The sequence below is a fragment of the Dipodomys merriami genome, unplaced genomic scaffold (genome assembly GCF_024711535.1).
Source record: "Dipodomys merriami isolate MVZ:Mamm:240054 unplaced genomic scaffold, mDipMer1.0.p SCAF_5, whole genome shotgun sequence".
NCBI lineage: Eukaryota > Metazoa > Chordata > Mammalia > Rodentia > Heteromyidae > Dipodomys > Dipodomys merriami.
Window position 1 is genome coordinate 69,134,677 of NW_027206068.1, and position 22,254 is coordinate 69,156,930.

The 22,254-nt window shown below is 40.4% G+C and overlaps 1 protein-coding gene across 2 annotated transcripts in view; it reads right to left on the minus strand.

Annotated features, from left to right (window-relative positions):
• The window catches only part of Braf (B-Raf proto-oncogene, serine/threonine kinase), a 134,468-nt gene that overhangs the window by 106,519 nt on the left and 5,695 nt on the right, over nt 1-22,254 (minus strand). The window lies entirely within an intron of this gene.

A 22,254-nucleotide genomic window follows, 5' to 3' on the forward strand; every position in this document is an offset into this window, starting at 1 on the left:
GAGTGAAAAGACCTAGCAACTGCATCCAGGCCCTGAGTTTAAGCTCACGCACACACGAACGCGCGTGCGCGCACACACACACAGAGGGATGGGGGTGTGGGTCAAGTAGAAGTGCCTGCCTACTCAGTGCAAGGTCCTGAGTTAAAATCCTAGTACCACAAAAAAAAGTTATCTAGTTTGAAACATCAAGAGGGCCAAGGTTGAGAAATCTTGATCTAATATCTAACAAGAAACTGGCTTATTAAAAAAAATTATTCAGGAAGAGGATGAGGCAAGATGGCATATTAGATCTGACATTTTAATTTCATGAATGAAAAGACTCCGGTGATACAGAAAAGACTAGATTCTGAAGACAACAAGATAAAGAGAACCAGAAACCATGAAGGAAGTGGCAGGGCAGAGGAAAGTACAGAGAAACAAGCCCAGTAGAAGAAAAGTAATGAAGACTTCCAAACCAGTCCTCGGTTGCCCTGACTGACACAGGTGAAACTGACTCCAATATAAAGTAAAATCACTGGGTCCTGTTGATAAACTGCCAACTCTAGCTGTGGGAAAAGCCATATAACCCACAAATCCCAAGGATCTGTGAGGCAGCACGTACCCTGGGGAGGTTAGTCACAGCGAAGAAAGGTATTCTGTGGTTCCCATTATATTAGCACATGACTGAGAGGCTATCTTGAAAGAGTGCCTATTGGTATGACTGAGCTACTCTGCAGACCTAGGGATAGGTCTCAATGACTCACAAGACACATTGCCATAGAATTTGGGTGTAAATCATTCATAAAAGGTGGCTGAAGAGGGGCTGGGAAGTTGGCTCAGTGGTAGAGTGCCTGCCTTGCATGCATGAGGCCCTGGGTTCGATTCCTCAACACCACATAAGCAAACAGAAAAAAGCCGGAAATGGCGCTGTGGCTCAAGTGGTAGAGCGCTAGCCTTGAGCTGAAGAGCTGAGGGACAGCGCCCAGGCCCAGATTCAGGCCCCATGACCGGACCCCCCCCAAAAAAAAGGTGGCTGAAGAAAAGGAAGTGTGTCCAACTGGGATCTGGAGAGAAGTTTAAACTGTGGGACTGTCAGCTCTGGCTACCGACCCTGGCAGTACTGGTTAAAGGAGGCCTGGGATTCCCTGCTGAGTCATACAGGAGAGGCACTGATGTGGCAGCCACTGCATTCACCACACAGAGGTGCAGCAGCAACTCATGGTGCTTGGCACAGGTTGCCATTAGAGGCAGCTCAGAAGGCAAAAGCTGCTGCTTCAGGCCCCTGGCAGTGAAACCACCCTGGATTTCCTTTTGAGTCACAAGCAAAAGATTCATCAGAGGTAGCTGGAAGTGGAGATGGCATTTGTGGGGATGTGAAGAGTGGGGTACTACTCTCCGTGGCTAGAAAATCCCACTGCCCAAGGGTCTGGTAGCAACAAACTCTTTTTTTTTTTTTTTTTGGGTCCGGTCGTGGGGCCTGAACTCTGGGCCTGGGCGCTGTCCCTCAGCTCTTCAGCTCAAGGCTAGCGCCACTTCCAGCTTTTTTTCTTATGTGGTGCTGGGGACTCGAACCCAGGGCCCTCAAGCATGCAAGGCAAGCGCTCTACCACTGAGCCATCTTCCCAGCCCTGCAACAAAATTTTGAACAAACTTTTGTGCAAATATGGGCCAGTGCCTGCCTATAACTCAACTGCTGAGACAGATGCCTTCCAACCCAGACTTACATCAAGTTATTTTTACCACCTTTTGCACCCCACAGATGTGTACGTACATACATACATTCACATATATACAAATACATACAAACACATACATACAAGGGCAATATAAAAGTGATGGCTTTATATGTCTGTCCTTTTGCTGTTTTAGACTGATTTTGTTTCATTCATTTAACCATCTAGATTTTTTTCCTGTATATTGGATGTAAGTCATTCACTTTTTACTTTTTTAGTATAGACCATTTACTCCCTTTTGCATATGCCTGCACATGCAAGGCTCCAGTCTTGGAGACTGAACTCAATACCTGGGCGATGTCACTGACTGTTTTGGCTCGAGGCTAGAATCCTACCACTTGAGCCACAGTTCCAACTTGGGCTTTTTGGTGGTTATTGGAGATAAGAGTCTGATATTTTCCTGCCCAGACTGGCTTCAAACCATGATCCTCAAATCTTAGCTTCCTGAACAGTTAGGATTACAGGCATAAGCCCCAGTGCTATGTCTCCCTGCCTTTTCCCCAAAGTCATCATACCTAACCCCTACCTTTTGCCCTTCTTTTTTTACATTTTCCTTCTATCTACAGGTAGAATTGTTTTCTTGCACATATTTTCTTCTACCTGTTCTTCCATCTCTAATTCTTACTCATTATCTATACTCTTAGTAACTAAATTACCCAAGCATCTTTTTTATTTTTCTTATGTATGTATGCGTGTTGTTTTGTCGTTCTTCTGTTTCATGTAAGTTGTTCTGAGTTTTGTTTTGCTTGGAATTTTTGTCATTGATATATCTATGAGGAGCTATTTGTTGGTATCTCACCATTGCAGTCCTCCTGTACCCCAACACAATATTAACTATATTTTTTTCAACTTACTTCATTCCACTTTCTCATTAACCTCTTCTATTAAGCTTAGCTTCTACCTATTTCTCCCCGATAGTAAAGGCTAGCATTACTTATTAATGTTATCCCTACTATCTCCTTTCTATCACTGCCTAGGGTTTCCTAGAGTATGAAGATATATCTTTGCTTTGATGTTCATCTAAAGACACTGGAGCAGTTTTGGTGACCACTCTTCTTTAGGGACTGTCACAAACACAAGGTTGTGGTTTGTCATCTGCAAATGCTTTTTTTATTTTTGGCTGGTCATATGGCTTGAACTCAGGCCTTGAGTGCTAGCCCTGAGCTTTTCTTGCTCAAGGCTAGTGCTCTACTACTTTGAGCCACAGGGCCACTTCCAGTTTTCTGTTGGTTAATTGATGGTAAAAATCTCATAGACTTTCATGCCCATCCTGAGTAGATAAAATTACAGGTGTGAGCCAGGCACCGGTGGCTCACACCTGTAATCCTAGCTACGCAGGAGGTTGAGATCTGAGGACCACAGTTCAAAGCCAGCCTGGGCAAGAAAGTCCGTGAGACTCTTGTCTCCTCCAATAAACCACCAGAAAACCAGAAGTGGCGATGTGGCTCAAGTGGTAGAATGCTAGGCTTGAAGTGAAGAGCTGAGGGACAGCGCCTAGGCCCAGAGTTCAAGCCCTACGACCAACAACAACAACAAAAAAATACAGGTGTGAGCCACTGGTACCCAGCCTGCAATTGCTTTTGTAGCCAAGTTTCCTCACCCTGAGTAGAGTTCTTCACAATGTCATGAACGTTGAAACTGATTATTTGAAACTAAAAGGTGTTCTTCCAGTTTACTAACATGAAAATATACCACAACCCTCTCATTCCCCCATCTTAAGTAATCTGAGAAATCACCAACTAAAATAGCATGGAAGAATGAAATTCTAGAGGAAAATCACTAACTTCATGAATAATCAAGGCAAATGTCTCCCTCAAAAGCCAATAACTTCGCCGGGCGCTGGTGGCTCACGCCTGTAATCCTAGCTACTCAGGAGGCTGAGATCTGAGAATCGCGGTTCAAAGCCAGCCCGGGCAGGAGAGACCGTGAGACTCTTATCTCCAATAAACCACCAGAAAACCGGAAGTGGCGCTGTAGCTCAAGTGGTTGAGCGCTCGCCTTGAGCTGAAGAGCTGAGGGACAGCGCTCAGGCCCAGAGTTCAAGGCCCATGACCAACAACAACAAAAAAAAAAAAGCCAATAACTTCAAAATAAAAGACTTAAGTGACATAAAAGAGGAAGAAATGTCAATAACAAGAATGACAAGGAGGCTGTGTATAAATAGCTAAATAAATTATCAAAGGATACAAACAGCTAAATGAAATAAAGAAGACAACAAGACATGAAAAAGGAATTCTATATAGAATTATTGAAAAAGAAATTGAAATCCTGGAAATGGAGAGTTCAACAACCCAAATATAAAACTCAATAGCAAGTCTGGCTATTGAGTTATATAGAACAGAGCAAACTGAAACAGGATAGCAAGGACTGAAGCTAAAGCAGATGAATAACATTAAAAAGTCAAAGATATGTTTTTAAAAACACTAAGAAAACATGAATGAAATTTACAAGACCTCACCAATTCTATCAAAAGATCAAACTGATGAATCATTGGCAGAGAAGAGAAGAGATACAAACTAAAGACACTGAGAGCCGGGGCATGATGGCACTCACCTGTAGTCGCAGTACTGGGAAGGTAGAGGTAGGGAGATGATGTGTTTGTGGCCAGCCTAGGGTATATAGGAGAGACCCTGTCTCCAAAGTAAAAAATAAAAATAAAAAAATAAAATCTAGATTTAAAAATACAGGTTTGTATCCACTATTATAATAATGAACATTGTTATATTATGACAAGATATTAACCTAAAGACAGACAAAGCAATGATAATGACAATCTTAACCACTTTTTATCTTAGCTAAAAAAAGTTGTTAATATGCTCATATTTAATGATATACTATTATAATTTCATGTAGTGGTACATGCATAATTTTAAAATAAAACAAACATACTGAAGGCAATGGGCTTAATCTGTAAAAATACAGCACAAGCTTTAAAAGTCTGGTGACTGATGATTCAAACAACTAAAATTAATGACGGTATCAGCACATTCATTTAAAAATTTCTTAAGGGCTGGGAAGGTGGCTCAGTGGTAGAGTGCTTCCCTTGCATGCATGAGCCTCTGGGTTCGATTCCTCAGCACCACATAAGAAAAAAGAAAAAAGCTGGAAGTGGCGCTGTGGCTCAAGAGGTAGAGCACTAGCCTTGAGCTGAAGAGCTGAGGGACAGCGCCCAGGCCAAGAGTTCAGGCCTCACGACCGGACCCAAAAAAAAAAAAATTTTTTTTTCTCTTAAATTTCCTTAGATCCTTTCCCCACTTGCCCCCAAAAAATAATAGGAAAAAAACAAATCCTGGCAAACACATGGTTTATTCTTTAGGACTTAGTCTCTAGGATTCTCAAGGTTCTAACCATAATTAGGATAGTAATCCAGACATCAGTGGAAAATCAGTGAACATTCCAGAAGTTATCAAGAAAGTTGATAAGCTATCAACAACTGTGGTTAGTGAGCAACATCATAAAGGGATGGCTATAAATTATATTACAGTAGCCGGGTGCCGGTAGCTCAAGCCTGTAATCCTACCTACTCAGGGGCTGAGATCTGAGGATGGTGGTTCAAAGCCAGCCCAGGCAGGAAAATCCGTGAGACTCTTATCTCCAATAAACCACCAGAAAATTGGAAGTGGTGTTGTGGCTGAAGTGGTAGAGGCTTGCCTTGAGCTGAAGAACTGAGGGACAGTGCCCAGGCCCAGAGTTCAAGCCCTATGACCAACAAAAAATAAAAAAAAATAATATCACAGTAAATGGGCAGGCTCCAGTAGCATAGTAGTTAAGTCGCAATGTCTAGGTCCAGGTCCTACATCTTTCACTTAAGCAGTGTGTGTAGCCCAGGCAACTTGCAGAAGTTTATAAACAAACTTCATCTACAAAGTGGGAGTAAAAATTACAATACTTAACTCTCAGGGTTGTTGCAAAAAATTATTGTACAGTGTATTAGTAGTTAAGAGCACAGACTAAAACAAGAACTCCCAACTTGGAAATTAGCTGTGTAACCCTGATTAAGTCACTTATCACACAAGTGAGGTGTTTTGTTTTTTGTTTTGTTTTGTTTTGTTTTTGCCAATCCTGAGGCTTGAACTCAGGGCCTGGGCACTGTCCCTGAGCTTCTTTTGGTCAAGGTTAACACTCTACCACTTGAGCCACAGTGCCACACCCAGCTTTTTCTGTATATGTGGTACTGAGGAATCAAACCCAGGGCTTCATGCTTGCTAGGCAAGTACTCCACCTCTAAGCCACCTTCTCAGCCTATCCCCACAAGTGAGTTTTTTCTATTCTTTGAATGATAAAAACTTCAAAGAGTTACAGGAGAATAAAACAGGATCCTCAGTGCCTGGTAGAAAGCAGATCACTAATGAGATGAAATAAGTGAAGCAAATAGTTCATTAATTTGATAAATCACAAAGTTGAAGTGGTAGATTAAACATGTCTGTGCATCATTAAGGGATTTCTGTAGTACCAAACATCTAATAACAGACATGCTTTTATTGTATTTAGTCAAAATTAACCAAATGTCTATGCTTTCAGGCTTGTGCTGCTTACAGGATTACAGTTTTAAGCTACTGGTGCCAGTCTGAATATCAGCAGCACATGAGAACATTTCTACTTAAAAACCTGTAACAGTGGGAATACAACAACTTTAACAAACCTTCCAGGTAATCCTGATGTATAGTCAAGTTTCAAAACCACTGTAATAGCCAGGCACCTGTAGCTCATGACTGTAATCCTAGCTACTAAGGAGGCTAGGATCTGAGCATCACAGTTCAAGAAAAGTCCAGACACTCTTATACTTCAATAAACTATTTAAAAAGCTAGAAGTGGAGCTGTGGCAAAAAAGCTCAGGGACAGCACCCTGGCCCTGAGTTTGAGCCCAAGGATCAGAATAAACAAACAAACAAACACCAGAGTAAAGTAACTGCCGAGGAACAGTACTGATCATTCTTGGGCATCTTACTATTTTCCAAAGTAGTGCTTCTAATGACACTATCATCAGCTGTGGAAGAAAGTTCCCACAGCTCCTTATTACCACCAGTGGTTGATACTATCAGTTTTCATTTCTACCAGTCTCATATATACAAAATTGTCTCTTGTGGTTTTATTTCCCAAAATTGTTCATGAGATTAAAATAATTTCTTTCATTTGTTTATCAGTTATTTTAAAATTCTTTTTTTGTTTCTAGACATAGGATTTCATTATGTATCCCAGGCTGGCCTTGAAACTTGCAATCCTCCTGGATGAGCCTCTAAACTGGTGGGATTAGAGGTGTTCTACCACTTCTGACTAAATCCATTTTAATCAAATGTCTGTTCTGCTTTTTTTTTTTTTTAATTTTAACCCCTATTTTCTATTTTGTGTTCTGTTCTTGTCTTAGAAATTCACAGCAACTCATTATGTGTATTTTTCACCTCCATGTTTGTCCATGGTAAGAAAAAATAATACTCTTTATTCAGTATCCCCTGTGGTTTGGTACAACATGTGGTGTACCCTGAGTGGTAGCTATCAGTCATTCTTTCAATGTGCTTTTTATAAAGCCTTAAAATAGTATCATATGGTGTTCTTGGTATAAAGGACCTGGTGCTCATAATTAAATAATAAGAATCTTATGAGAATGCAGTATTATTCGCGCGTGTGCGCATGTGTGTGTTTGTGTGTGTGTGTGTGTGTGTGTATGTGTCGGTTGTAGAGCTTTAACTCAGGGCCTGGGCACTGTCCCTGACCCTCTTTGTGCTCAAGGCTAGCATTCTACCATTTGAGCCACAGCGCTACTTCCAGTTTTCTGGTGGCTAATTGGATATTAGAGTCTCACAGCTTTTCTGCCCCAGCTGGCTTCATTCAAACCAGGATCCTCAGATCTCAGTCTCCAGAGTAGCTAGGATTACAGGCATGAGCTACTGGTGCCAGGCTTATTGTCATTCTTCAAGCAATGAGAACAGGCTCAAATGACTTCAAATGACATGTCCAAATTCACATCTTACTTTCTACTCTGCTATCACACCTAAAAGGACTAGGAAGGTTTCATGGGAAATGCAGAAGAATGGACTTCAGAAATAGAAGAGAAAAAGATTTCAGCATTTCAGGTAAATTGGAAATGGCTAAGACTAGAGAGCTCAGTATATTCAGAACACTAAAGCTATTACTGGTTTGTACTAGCAATAAAACAGGAAAAAGAGCAGAAAGAGATAGGGCTGTAGTTATTAAATCAGGGCTTTGAATGCTAAAATAAATAAATTTGTAGGTGATGGAGTGTTACTAAATGTTACTGATATGACTATGCTTTAAGTGCATTAGAACATTTTTACCCAATGGTGAGTGAGTACACTACATTGAAAACAGAAGTATACTAAGGACAAGACAAACATTGTCTTAAGATAACAAGACCTTGGGCTGGGAAGGTGGCTCGGTGGTAGAGTGCTTGCCTTGCATGCATGAGGCCCTGGGTTCGATTCCTCAGCACCACACAAGCAGAAAAAGCCAGAAGTGGAGCTGTGGCTCAAGTGGTAGAGTGCTAGCCTTGAGCTGAAGAGCTGAGGGACAGCGCCCAGGCCCAGAGCTCAGGCCCCATGACTGGCAAAAAAAAGATAACAAGACCTTCCAATATTAGGTTCTTGGAGAAAAGTAACTGATGCCTAAATTAGAGGAATGGGGAAGGAATAAATGGACAGAAACATAAGAAGGAAAATAAAAAGCTAGGAAGAGTTGGGCTGGGTTGTGTAAACATCTATAATCCCAGCACATAGAAGGCTAAGGCATGAAGATCTTGAGTGTACATCATAGCCAGCCCCACTGCGTCCTCCCCAAAAGGATGTCCACATGGGAAAGACAAAGGAGAAGCAGAGTCTTTGGTGATGCAAGCTTAAATTATAGAACATGGAAAGTATCAGCATGGGGCAGATGTAATTTAAAGGTATGATAACTAATTCAGTTTAGGACTTCAGACTTTGTGGTGTCAGTGAAATATTGAGGTAAGAAATCTGAGTCAGAGAAATGCAGAACTAAGCTTACAGCTCAGAAGATACTTGACTACTGAGAAGAACAAATTCCGCTAATGTAAGAGAAGACACAGATTGTTCTGTGATGTTCCAGACCAGAAAATGAAAGTAGGGTGTGATGCTTGAATTACCTTACTATTAAGTATTACTGAATTGAATGCTTAATCATTTGTTATAGATGACACAAAATCTTGGCATTTTAATTAAGATTTTACTACTTTTATAGTTTATGTTTACTTCAATGCAGTCTCGAATTTTCCACTTGATTTGATCTTCACTTCACATGCACCTCTCATCCTTTTATCTGGACTTTCTACCTACAATACATACTTCATAAATGCTTCCTATTTCCTTGAAAAGGGCCTGATGAAGCTTATTTAACTATATTTTCATTTTACCTTCATGAAGAATAATTCAGGGCAGGGAATAATTGCTCATGCCTAGAATCCTAGCTACTTGGGAGTCAAAGATTGGGAAGATCATAGTTTAAGGCCAGCTCAGGCAAAAAGCTAGCAAGACCCTATCTCAACAAACAAGCCTATGGTGCAGGCATATAAATCCCACTTATTCAGGGAGTGTAGGTAGGAGGATCACAATCCAGGGCCAGCCCAGGCAAAAAGTACTAGACCATATCTGAAAAACAACTAAAGCCAAAAGGGCTAGGGCTCTCAACTCAAATGATAGAGCCTCTAGCAGTCACAAGAATTCAAACTTTGCTGGGCACTGGTGGCTCACGCCTATAATCCAAGTTACTCAGGAGAGGCTGAGATCTGAGGACCACAGTTCTAGCCCTGGGCAGTGAAGTCCACAAGACTCTCATCTCCAGTTAATCACAGAAAAAGCTGGAAGTGGCACTGTAGATCAAGTGGTAGAGTGCTATGCTAGCCCTGAGCAAAAGCAGCTCAGGGACAGTGCCCAGGCCCAGAGTTTAAGCTCTAGAACCAGCCAAAAAAAAAAAAAAAGAGTTCAAAACTCAGTACTATTATTTTTTTTAAGTAATAATGTCGATTTCCCAATGAGTCTTTTAGTCAAAATGAGAATGACTCAATTTACCCTTATCTGGAAGACCTAACACCAAAAAGCAAAGAGATCCACAATGCTGTCAGGACATCTCATAAGCTAATTTTGCCCATTAATTTTACTATTTCTCTGTAGACCATGCATTCCCACATGCTGCTACATTTATTCCTCTCCTAGAAGCACTATATTCCCCAATCCCCAATCTCAGCTGATAGCCTCTTGCTTTACTGAAAAAACAACAACAACAACACCTCCCCCCCCCCCCGTCGGCCGTGGGGCCTGAACTCTGGGCTTGGGCGCTGTCCCTCAGCCCTTCAGCTCAAGGCCAGTGCTCTACCACTTAAGCCACAGCGCCACTTCCAGCTTTTTCTACTTATGGGCTTCATGTATGCAAGGCAAGCACTTTTCCAGCCTAGCACTCAGATTCTTAATACCTGGCATGGATACTCAAATATTTATTGGATACATACATATCTACTGTTCTATAAGATGACTCAATGAAAAATATGGTTTGGGAGCAAAGCTAATATTGACCATTTTTTAAAATCATTTTTCCTCTAAAACCATGAAACACAGACTTTCTACTACTGTATTAATAGGTTTACCTATATCCCTTCACTTGCTTACCAAATATGTCAATGTTTCCAATTCAGATTTAACTCCTTAGTGGTTTAAAAATATCACTAACATTATCAAAACTCTATCTCAACCAAGCAACTAGCCATAGTGGTAATATACTGTCAGTACAGGTCTGCCCAAGCAAAAATGTAAGACTCTATCTGAAAAACAAGTAAAGCAAAAAAGGGCCGAGGATGTGATCCAAATGATAAAATGCCTGCCTAGCAAGTGTGAGACCCTTATTACTTTTTTTTTTGGCGGGGGGGGGGGGGGGGGAGGGGGGTCCAGTCATGGGGCCTGAACTCTGGGCCTGGGCACTGTCCCTCAGCTCTTCAGCTCAAGGCTTGTGCTCTACCACTTGAGCCACAGTGCCACTTCAGGCTTTTTTCTTTTTGCTTATGTGGTGCTGAGGAATCGAACCCAGAGGCCTCATGCATGCAAGGCAAGCACTCTATCACTGAGCCACCTTCCCAGCCCCCCTCCTATTACTTTTTAAAAAGCATCCTGAAGTTTTTAGTTAAGCAATTCTAAAGCTACAAAGTAATTTTTCCAGTGTCATTAACGGTGGTATATTTTAGTGTAAAAACAAAAACAAATAAAACAAATAGCCCCCAAAGACTTTTAAGTCTCATTTCATGGAAATGGACCAGAAAATGTTTCTGTTTTCTATTTCTCCCTACTGTGTTGTACTAAAATAAATCCCTGTTAAAACTTTTAGAAATGAAAAATACATAAAAAAACAAACTTTTAAAATATGGCTGCTAGTACTCAGTCTTGAATTCAGAGCCTCTCATTCTCACTTGACTTTGTGCACTCAAGGCTGGCCCTACAGCCACACTTCTTCCAACTTGTTGTTAGTTAATTGTAGATAAAGAATCTTATAGATCTGCTTGCCTGGGCTAGCTTCAAACTGAATTCTCCAACCACAGCTTATTAAGAAACTATGATTATTATATATATCATATATATATATATATATATATATATATATATATATATATATATATCCTATGATGAACCACAGCCATCAGTCTGCCTAAAACAAAATTATTTCTTTTTTTTTTTTTTTGGGTCCGGTCGTGGGGCCTGAACTCTGGGCCTGGGCACTGTCCCTCAGCTCTTCAGCTCAAGGCTAGCGCTCTACCACTTGAGCCACAGCGCCACTTCCGGCTTTTTTTCTTTTTGCTTATGTGGTGCTGAGGAATCGAACCCAGGGCCTCAGGCATGCAAGGCAAGCGCTCTACCACTGAGCCACCTCCCCAGCCCCAAAATTATTTCTTAATTTAAATGCAAAGTATCTTTTACAATAAGGAGATGGACATAATATCTATATATTTTTTAAATATAGTAAGTTAACAGTTGAAACTGTGAGCCAATTTTTTTTTCTCTTTCTCTGAAAGTCGAATTTCAGAATCTGCAAATGATACTTTTTACATTTTAAAAGTCCTAGACAGGGCTGAGTGTGATGCCCATCTATAATCCAGATAAATGAGAGGCAAAAATAGAAGGATCATGGTTTGAGACCAGCACAGGCCAAAACAAAACAAAAAAATTAGTGAGACCCCTTTGGCTTCACATAGTGGTGCAAACCTGCAATTCCAGATACACATGAGTTGGAGATAGGAAGGGCTAAATCCCAGACTAGCCCCAGGCAAAAATGAGATTCACTCTGAAAAAAATAACCAATGCAAAAAGGGCTTGAAATGTGGCTCAAGTCTTAACAGCAAGCGCAAGACCCAAGGTTCAAATATCAGGTACTGACAAAGCAAAAGGCTAGACAAGTTTCTGTATTTCCAACTCATATGACTTGGTACTGGTTAGGTATTCTAGACCTATTTTCTATGAACATGGGTCTCCTGAGTCGTTAATTCTTAAGTGAAGATCATGATTAGAAACAACATTTTATATTATACAAACGTCTTCACCACTGAGCAGTAAAAAAAACTACTAGTAGTATAATTTAAAACAAGGTGGGTGACCTCCCTTATGACCCAGTCATACCACTTCTAGGCATCTATCCTGAACAACAGAAACCAGTATACAAGGACACACGCACCTCCATGTTTATTGCAGCACTGTTTACAATAGCCAGGATATGGAAACAACCCAGATGTCCCACCACAGATGAATGGATCCAAAAATTGTGGTATCTATACACAATGGAATATTATGCAGCCATTGGAAATGACAAAATAATGGCATTTGCAGGGAAATGGATGGAGCTAAAAGAAATCATGTTGAGTGAAGTAAGCCAAGTGCAAAGAGACAAATGGCACATGGTCTCCCTGATAAGTGAATGTTAAGTCCAAAATGTTAGGTGATATGACAAAATTAACAGGACTTAAGAAACAAAGGACTGCCACTCATCTGGTCGAATCACTACTAAATAAACCCCATGCTGCTGATCACATGTATAGTATATATGTGCATACCGGAGGGAAACCAGGACGACGACACAGAACTAGAGGGAATCAGGGAAAAACAAACATACAACAGCAGGACCCATCAGCTGCACTGGACATTGACCAAAATGAACTAAGCAACTCAATGGCAGCAATGGGAGGGAGGGAACAAGTGGGAAAGAGGGAACAGCTGATGCTATGCAAAACAAAAGAAATGTACATATCACCCAATGTGGAAGAAATAACTATTGCAAAGCTCATAGAACTCATAAGTGTTATAGACCATGATAGACAATTTGTCCTATGAAAGTTAGACTATGTTTGTGACTTTAACTAAGCTTTACTATCCCACAATACTGTGAAACTTGGGAAATTATGTAACCACTTAATCACAATAAAAAATTTGAAAAAAAATAAAAATAAAACAAGGGGGTGCTCTATGTAACTCACTGACCCAGTGAAAAGGACAGAGCTGTGACCACCACCATACAAAACAATATAATTTTCTACCTTAGATTAAAAAGATGTGAATTCTTTCTCCTTCCTTCCTTCCTTCCTTCCTTTTTTTTTTCTTTCTTTCTCTCTTTCTTTCGCCAGTCTTGGGGCTTGAACTCAGGGACTGGACATTGTCCCTAAGCTTCTTCTGCTCAAGGCAAGCACTCTACCACTTGAGCCACAGTGCCACTTCCAGCTTTTTCTGTTTATGTGGTACTGAGGAATCAAACCTAGGGCTTCATGTATGCTAGGCAAGCACTCTACCACTAAGCCATATTCCCAGCCAAAGATGTGAATTCTGACAGTACAGAGACAAAATAAGTTTCAAAGGGGAACTCTTGTAATAAAGACAGGGTAATATAGCTATTTTGTAAATTCCTCCAAAGCCTGATGGACATTTTCTTTTTGGGTCCGGTTGTGGGGCTTGAACTCTGGGCCTGGGCACTGTCCAGCTCTTTAGCTCAAGGCTAGCGTTCTATCACTTGAGCCACAGTGTCACTTCCGGCTTTTTTCTTTTTGCTTATGTGGTGCTGAGGAATCGAACCCAGGGCCTCAGGCATGCAAGGCAAGCGCTATACCACTGAGCCACCTTCCCAGCCCCTGATGGACATTTTTAAGTGACTTGTTTTGGTAAATAAACATAATGCTATACTCACTTTCTCATATACATCATGACTAATTTCATTATATTGTAATATGGTAAAAAGGAAATAATTAATATTTTGGTAGTACTAGATTTTCTGTTTTATTTATTTCTATCTGTCATGGGGCTTTAACTCAGGGCCTGGGCCACTTTGAGCATCAGCTCTACTTCTGGTTTTCTGGTAGTTAACTAGAGATAAAAGAGTCTCATGACCTTTTCTGCTCTGGCTGGCTTCAAAGGTGATCATCAGATCTCAGCCTCCTGAGTAGCTATGATTACAGGCATGAGCCACCAGTGCCCAGCTAAGTACAATTTTGTTTTTTGTTTTTTGTTTTTATTGGGGGGGTTGTTTGTTGGTTGGCTGACTGGTCACGGGGCTTCAACTCAGGGCTAGAGCACTGTCCCTGAGTTCTTTTGCTCAAGGCTAGCACTCTTGCCCTTTGAGCCATTTCTGGTGGTTAATTGGAGATAAGACTCTCGTGGACTTTTCTGCTGGGCTACATTTGAACAGTAATCCTCAGATCTCAGCCTCCTGAGTAGCTAGGTGTGAGCCACTGGCACCTGGCTTAGTACTTAGAGCTTCACACTTATTCTTTGGGGGGGTGGGTCAGTTGTGGGTCTTGAACTCTGGGTCTGGGCACTGTCCCTCAGCTATTCAACTCAAGGCTAGCACTCTACCACTTGAGCCACAGCGCCACTTCTGGTTTTTTGGTGGTTAATTGGAGATAAGAGTCTCACGGACTTTCTTGCCTGGGGTGGCTTTGAACCACAATCCTCAGATCTCAGCCTTCTGAGTCGCTAGGATTACAGGTGTGAGCCACCAGCGCCTGGCTGGGCTTCACACTTTCTAGGCAGGCACTCTACCAACTTGAGCCATAACTTTTTATCTAACATACTAGAATAGTTTCTTTATTGCTTATTAGGAAATTTAATTTTTGATTAATTTTTAATTAAGATTAATTTAGAGTAATCTTTGGATTAATCTAGTTAACAAGAAATTTTAAAAATCAACTTTCAAAGTGTTAGTTCTCTGAATTGGACTTCACCTAACTTAAAAACTTACATACAGATCAGTAAAAGAGCAGAATCAAAAACTCACAAACACAAGGAATTGGTTTCAAAAAGTGCCAGAGTAGCTGGTCTTTGAGACAGGAGTGCCAAAGTACTTATACGGAAAAAGATGAGACTTCAACAAATGTGAAACACTTAGATATTAATATGAAAAAGAAGGAGAGAGCCTCAACCCTTACTTCACAAAATATAAAGGGTCTATCCTAGGTATTAAGTAACTGCATGATTAATTCCAGGACCTACTCAGTTACCAACATTGGAAAATGCTTATACAAATAGTTGTTATAATAAATTTCTTAGGGAATAATGACAAGAAAAAGAAGTTTGTACATGTTCAATACAGACACTTTTTTTTGCTTTTGCTAGTAGTAGGGTCTGAACTCAGGCCTCATACTAGCTTGACTTGCTTGCTCCACTGGAGCTCTATCAATTGAGCCACTCATCCAGCACTGCTTTTTTAGTTATTTTAGAAACAGTTTCATGTCTTTTTCTGCCTGGATTTTTTGCCCAGGTTTGCTTCAAACCTTGATCCTCCAGGTCTCAGCCTCCTGAGTAGCTAGGATTACAGGCATGAGCCATTAGTGCCCAGCTACAGACACAAAGAGAGAGAGAGAGAGAGAGAGAGAGAGAGAGAGAGAGAGAGAGAGAGAGAGAGAGAGAGAGAGAGAGAGAGTGAGAGAGAGAGAGAAAGAGAAAGAGAAAGAGAAAGAGAAAGAGAGAGAGAGACAGAACATCTGAGAGAGAGAGAGAGAGAGAGAGAGAGAGAGAGAGAGAGAGTGCATCTCAGACCTGGGCTTGAACTCTCGCTCGGGGGCTGTCCCTGAGCTTTTGTGCTTAAGTCTAGTACTCTACCACTTTAGCCACAGTTCCATCTTTGACTTTTTGCTGGTTAACTGGAGATGAGTCTCACAGACTTTTCTGTCTGGGCTGGCTCTGAACTGTGACCCTCAGATCTAAATCCCCTGAGTAGATGGGATTATAGATATGAGACACTGGCCACGCCAACACAATTAAAAAAATATATATATATATATATACACACACACACACATATAGAGAGAGAGATACTTATATATTTATATACAATTTATTGGTGTGTGGTTAAATCTGAAATGCAAAAGAACAGAAGATATAAATTGTTAATTATATACAAAAATTAACTCCAAATGGATCAAAGATCTAAAACTGGCCCAATGCCAATGGCTCATGCTTGTATTCAGGAGGCTGAGTTCAAAGCCAGCTCAAACAAGAAACTCTTTGAGACTTCTCTCCAATTAACCACCAAAAAATGGAGCTCTCAAGTGCAGAGTGCGAGCCCTGAGCAAAAATGCTCAGGGAGAGTGCCCAGGCCCTGAGTTCAAGCCCTAGGACCAATAATAAAAACAAGAAATTCTGAAACCATAGAATTTCTAGGGAAGTCCTAGGGGCTTGAGTACAGGGCTTGGGCACCATCCCTGAGCTTCTTTTGTTCAAGGCTAGCACTTTACCATTTGAGGCACAGTACGACTTCCAGCTTTTTCTGCTTATGTGGTACTGAGGAATTGAACCCAAGGCTTCATGCATGCTAGGCAAGCACTCTATCACTAAGCCACATTCCCAGCTGGGGGGAAAAAAAACAAAAACAACTTTTATGACTTTTAAGATGTATTACATAAGAACACACTATGAACTGTAAAAAGAAATAATAAAAGCCAGGCTCATGCCTGTAATCCTAACTAATCAGAAAGCTAAAATCTGAGGATCAAGATTAAAAAATCAAGCTGGGTGCCGGTGGTTCATGCCTGTAATCCTAACTACTCAGGAGGCTGAGATCTAAGAATTTCGGTTCAAAGACAACCTTGAGAAAGTTAGTCCGTAAAACTCTTATCTCCATTTAACCACCAGAAGACCAGAAGTGGTGCTGTGACTCAAGTACTTGAGCTGGACTCAAGTAGTAGAGGGCTAGCCTTGAGCTGAAGAGTCAGAGTTCAAGCCCCACACCAATAACAACAACAAAAAGCACAGGGATAGTGCCCAGACCCGGAGTTCAAGCCCAGATCACACACAAACACATGCGCACACACACATATACAAATTGAGAAACTGAATTAACTATGTATCACCTCACAATTCCCCAGTAAGAATATACACAAAAACACACTGTTTAAACACTTCACCAATTAAAATGTATGGGTACTAAATGAGGAAAAGTGCAAATTAAATTAATACTACAATGAAGGCTAGATGCCAGGGCTCACAAGTGTAACCCTAGTTACTCAAAAGGTTTGAGACCAACCTGAGCACAAAAGTCCGTAAGACTCTCTCCCTCACCTCTCCCGCCCTGGTCCTGGGGCTTGAACTTTGTGCTCAAGGATAGCACTCTACTGCTCCAACCACAACTTTAGTTCTATCTTTTTCTGAGTAGTTTATTGGATATATGAGTCTCCTGGACTTTCTTGCCTGGACAAGCTTCAAACCATGATCCTCGGATCTCAGTCTCCTGAGTAGCTAGGATTACAGGGCATGAGCCACCAGTGCTTATTTTCCATAAGACTCTTATCTTCAACTAACTAGCAAAAGGTTGGAAGTGAAGATATGTGGCTTATGTGACAGAATGCTAGCCTTCAGCAAAAAATGCCAAGTGAGCATGAAGACCTAAGATCAAGCCTCAGTACCAGCACTAAATAACGCAAGCATAGGAACTAACTACTACTGCATTTCTAATAGAATGTCTAAAACAGAGATTGACAATTCCAAGTGTTGAAAAGAAAAAAAGAGTAAATGGAACTATCAATTGTCTGGGCAGCAATGCAAAATGCAATACCACTTTAGAAGTTTGGCAATTTCCTATGAACTTATGAGCCAACAGTCCCACTTCTAGTCTCTTTATTCAAAAAGCAATCTCCAAAAAAAAACCTGAATCCAAATGTTTACAGAAGGTTGATTCATAATTGCTAAAAACTATAAACACCACACATATCTACCAACTAGGAAATGTCTAACAAATTGTAGTATATCCACACAATAGACTAGTGTTAAGCAATAAACAGAAACTACTGATACTGCAACCATATGATGATGTGTTTCAAAAACATCAGACTAAGTCAAAGAATCCAAATACGTAAGATTAGATATTATTCCACTGCTATAACCTTTTAGAAAATGCAAAACTAGAGATCATACTAGAGTTTGCCACAGGATGAGAAATGTAATTGAATGCAAAAAGAAATAGAAAACATTGTGGCATAATGAAAATGTTCTACATCTTGATTATGGTGGAATTACATGACTATTAACAAATTTGTCAAAACTCAGCTATATGTTAAAAGTATTATGTGTAAATGGAATTATGAACTTTCTTTGAAGCCATGTCTTCATTTTAAAACTTCAAATAGAACATAGTGCTCTCCTCGAGACTTCAGGAGTCAGGAACGTCAGTCCATAAACTAATAAATCTAGTCTACCACATGTTTTGTATACAGCCAGCAAGAATTCCTTTTACATTTTTAAGTGGTTGAAAAAAATTAAGGCTGTTTCTTAAGAAAATTTTTGTCCATAAAAGTGTTTTACTGCAACACAAACAAAATAATTCATTTTTATGGGCTATTAGCTAATTTTGAGCTACACTGGTATTGATGAATAATTATGACAAGAACCCTATGGTTCATAATGTGTAAAATATTTACCATTCCAACCTTTAACAAAAAAAAATGCTGACCCTTGCTTTAAACACCAATTTTTGAACATTTCTATACATTTTAACATGAGAAAATTCAAACTATACAGAGTAGCTTGAAGGATTTTACAGCCATAAACCCTTTTTTGTTTCAAGAAAACCAACACATAAAGCAGACTAAAAAAACCTCAATAATTAAAGTGTAAACATTAAACAAAGCCTCAAGGCAACTTCTCACGAAAGCCCTTGAGATCCCAAAGACCACTGTTTGAGGCCAGACAGCTGCAAAAAGTTAATGAGACCCCCCCCCCATCTCAACAAATAAGTCAGCTATCATGGTTTATACCTTTGACTCTAGCTATGCAGAGACACAGTTAGTGGGATGGATAGCCCTAGGCTAGCCCTGAGCACAAGTGGAAGGCTCAACCCTACCCTCCAAATAGCTAAAACACAAAAGCTCCAAAGCACTCATTCATTATTGCTCTGGTAGTAGAGCAGCTGACAAGTGCAAGGCTCTCAGTCCAAACCCCAGCACTACCGAGTGAATGAGAAAGAAGAGAGAGGAGAGGAAGGAGAGAAAAAGGAAGCTTTTGAAACCTCCCAAACAGTGATTTTCAAATTACCTATTGAACCAATTTGGTTGTCAACTATGTAAGCTGATTTTAACTAGTATTTAACTACATATATATGTATTTATGTATATTTATATAATATATTATATTATATTTTACTATATTATATATAAAATCATATAATATTATATATAAAATTATATATTTATATATGTATATAAAATGGTAGAGAAAAATGAATTTTCAAACCTAATGTTTTCATTCATTCTTTCACCAAATATCTGAGTACCTATCTATATACCAAGTGCTTTTATAGAAGATGAAGATAAAAACAATGTATAAGCCAGGCACTGGTGGCTCACGCCTATAATCCTAGCTACTCAGGAGGCTGAGATCTAAGGATCACGATTCAAAGCCAGCCCGGGTAGAAAAGTCCATGAGACTCTGATCTCCAATAAACCACTAGAAGACCGGAAGTGGCACTGTGGCTCAAGAGGTAGAGAACTTGCCTTCAGCTGAAGAGCACAGGGACAGCGCCCAGGCCCAAAGTTCAAGCCCCATGACCAACCAAAAAAAAAAATGTATAGCCGGGTACAGGTGGCTCATGCCTGTAATCCTAGCTACTCAGGAGGCTGAGGTCTGAGAATCTTGATTCAAAACCAGCCTAGGCAGGGAAGTCCATAAGATGGGTATCTACAATTAACCACCAGAAAACCGGAAGTGGAGTTGTGAATCAAAGTAGTAGAGTACTAGCCTTGAACAAAAGAGTTCAGGGACTGCTCCCAGCCCGAGTTCAAGCCCCATGACCCACAAAAACACACACACACAAAAGATATATAAAAACATATGTGAAGCAGGGCATCGGTGGCTCACACCTCTAATCCTAGCTACTCAGGAGGCTGAGATCTGAGGATAGTGGTTCAAAGCCAGCCCAGGCAGGAAAGTCCATGAAATTCATCTCCAATAAACCACCAGAAAACCGGAAGTAGCGCTGTAGCTCAAGTGGTAGAGCGCTAGCCTTGAGCTGAAGAGCTGAGGGACAGTGCTCAGGACCAGAGTTCAAGCCCCATGACCGACCAAAAAAAAAAAAAAAAAGTGAAAAACTATTTTACATATAAAAATGTGTATTTTTTTATTTTTTATTGTAAAGATACTATACAGAGGGTTACAGTTACATGAGTAAGGTAATGAGTACACTTCCTATTGAGCATTGTTACCCCCACCATTGTTTTCCCCCTACCATCCCTTCCCTCCCTACCTTCCCCGAGGTTCTTTTTTTTTTTTGATTGTGATTAAGTGATTACATAATTTCCCGAATTTCACAGTATTGTGGAATAATGATGCTCTTTAAAGTCACAAGTTCATTCTAACTTTCCTGGAGCAAATTGTCTATCACAGTCTATAACATATAATGGTGTACACATATACACCATACATGTGATCAGCAGCATGGGGATATTTAGTAGTGGTTTGACCAGATGAGTGGGAGTTCTTTGTTTCTTAAGTCCTGTTAGTTTTGTCGTATCACCTAACATTTTGGATTTAGCATCCACTTATCAGGGAGACCATGTACCGTTTGTCTCTTTGCTCTTGGCTTACCTCGCTCAACATGATTCCGTCTAGCTCCATCCATTTCCCTGCAAATGCCATTATTTTGTCATTTCTAATGGCTGCATAATATTCCATTGTGTATAGATACCACAATTTTTGGATCCATTCATCTGTGGTGGGGCATCTGGGTTGTTTCCATATCCTAGCTATTGTGAACAGTGCTGCAATAAACATGGAGGTGCACGTGTCCTTGTATATTGGTTCCTGTTGTTCAGGGTAGATGCCTAGAAGTGGTATGACTGGGTCGTAAGGGAGGTCAATCTTTAGCTTTCTAAGGACCCTCCAGACTGCTTTCCAAAGTGGTTGTATAAGTGTACATTTCCACCAGCAGTGTAATAGGGTTCCTCTTTCTCCACATCCCCTCCAGCATTTGTCGTTGGCTGATTTGTGGATGTGGGACATTCTGACTGGGTAAGGTGGTATCTCAGGGTTATCTTTATTTGCATAAAAATGTGTATTTCTTACAGCTGTAAAACTTTCTAAAACTTGTCCTGGAGCTCTGGAGTACTTTGAAAATCATCATGCTATGATACAACTGTCTCAAAAGTGTTAGCAATAACTATAGCTACATAATAAGAATAAAAATGAAGCTTCACTTGATGTTTAATTTCTAGAAGATATAAAGTTAATTGAGTTCACAGCAATTTTTTTTTTTTTTTGGTCGCTCATGGAGCGTGAACTCAGGGCCTGGATGCTGTTACTGAGCTCTTTTGCTCAAGACCAGTGTTCTACCACTTGAAGCCATATTACCAATACCAGTTTACAGGCAGTTAACTGAAGATAAGAGTCTCTCAGACTTTCTTGGGTAGGCTGGCTTTGAATGGCGATCTTCAGATCTCTGTCTCTTGAGTAGCTAGGATTATAGGCAAAAGCCACCAGCAGCTGGCCAAAGCAATTTTTTTTTTTTGGTCGGTCATGGGGCTTGAACTCTGGGTCTGGGCGCTGTCCCTCAGCTCTTCAGCTCAAGACTAGCACTCTAGGGCTGGGAAGGTGGCTCAGTGGTAGAGCGCTTGCCTTGCATGCCTGAGGCCCTGGGTTTGATTCCTCAGCACCACATAGCAAAAAGAAAAAAAAAAAAAAAAAAAAAGACTAGCACTCTACCACTTGAGCCACAGCGCCACTTTGGCTTTTCTGCTTATGTGGTGCTGAGGAATTGAACCCAGGGCCTCATGTATGCAAGGCAAGCACTCTACTACTGAGCCACCTTCCCAGCCCCCAAAGCAATTTTTATATTCTGTATCAAGGGCATTCCCAGGGTCCAAGAAGGAATTATTGGGCATCCAATTTCCTTCAAATGCAAAGACTTGATATAAGAAGGAACAAGAATAACAGTTTCTTTTAAGCTCAAGAGAAAACATGAAAAACAAAATAATCTCAAAGGATAAAGGTTAGAAAAAAAATTAACGTTAGAGCAATAGCAATAGGAGCTTCTTTTGACTACCATGTTCATTAAGTATAATAGTAAATTAGGT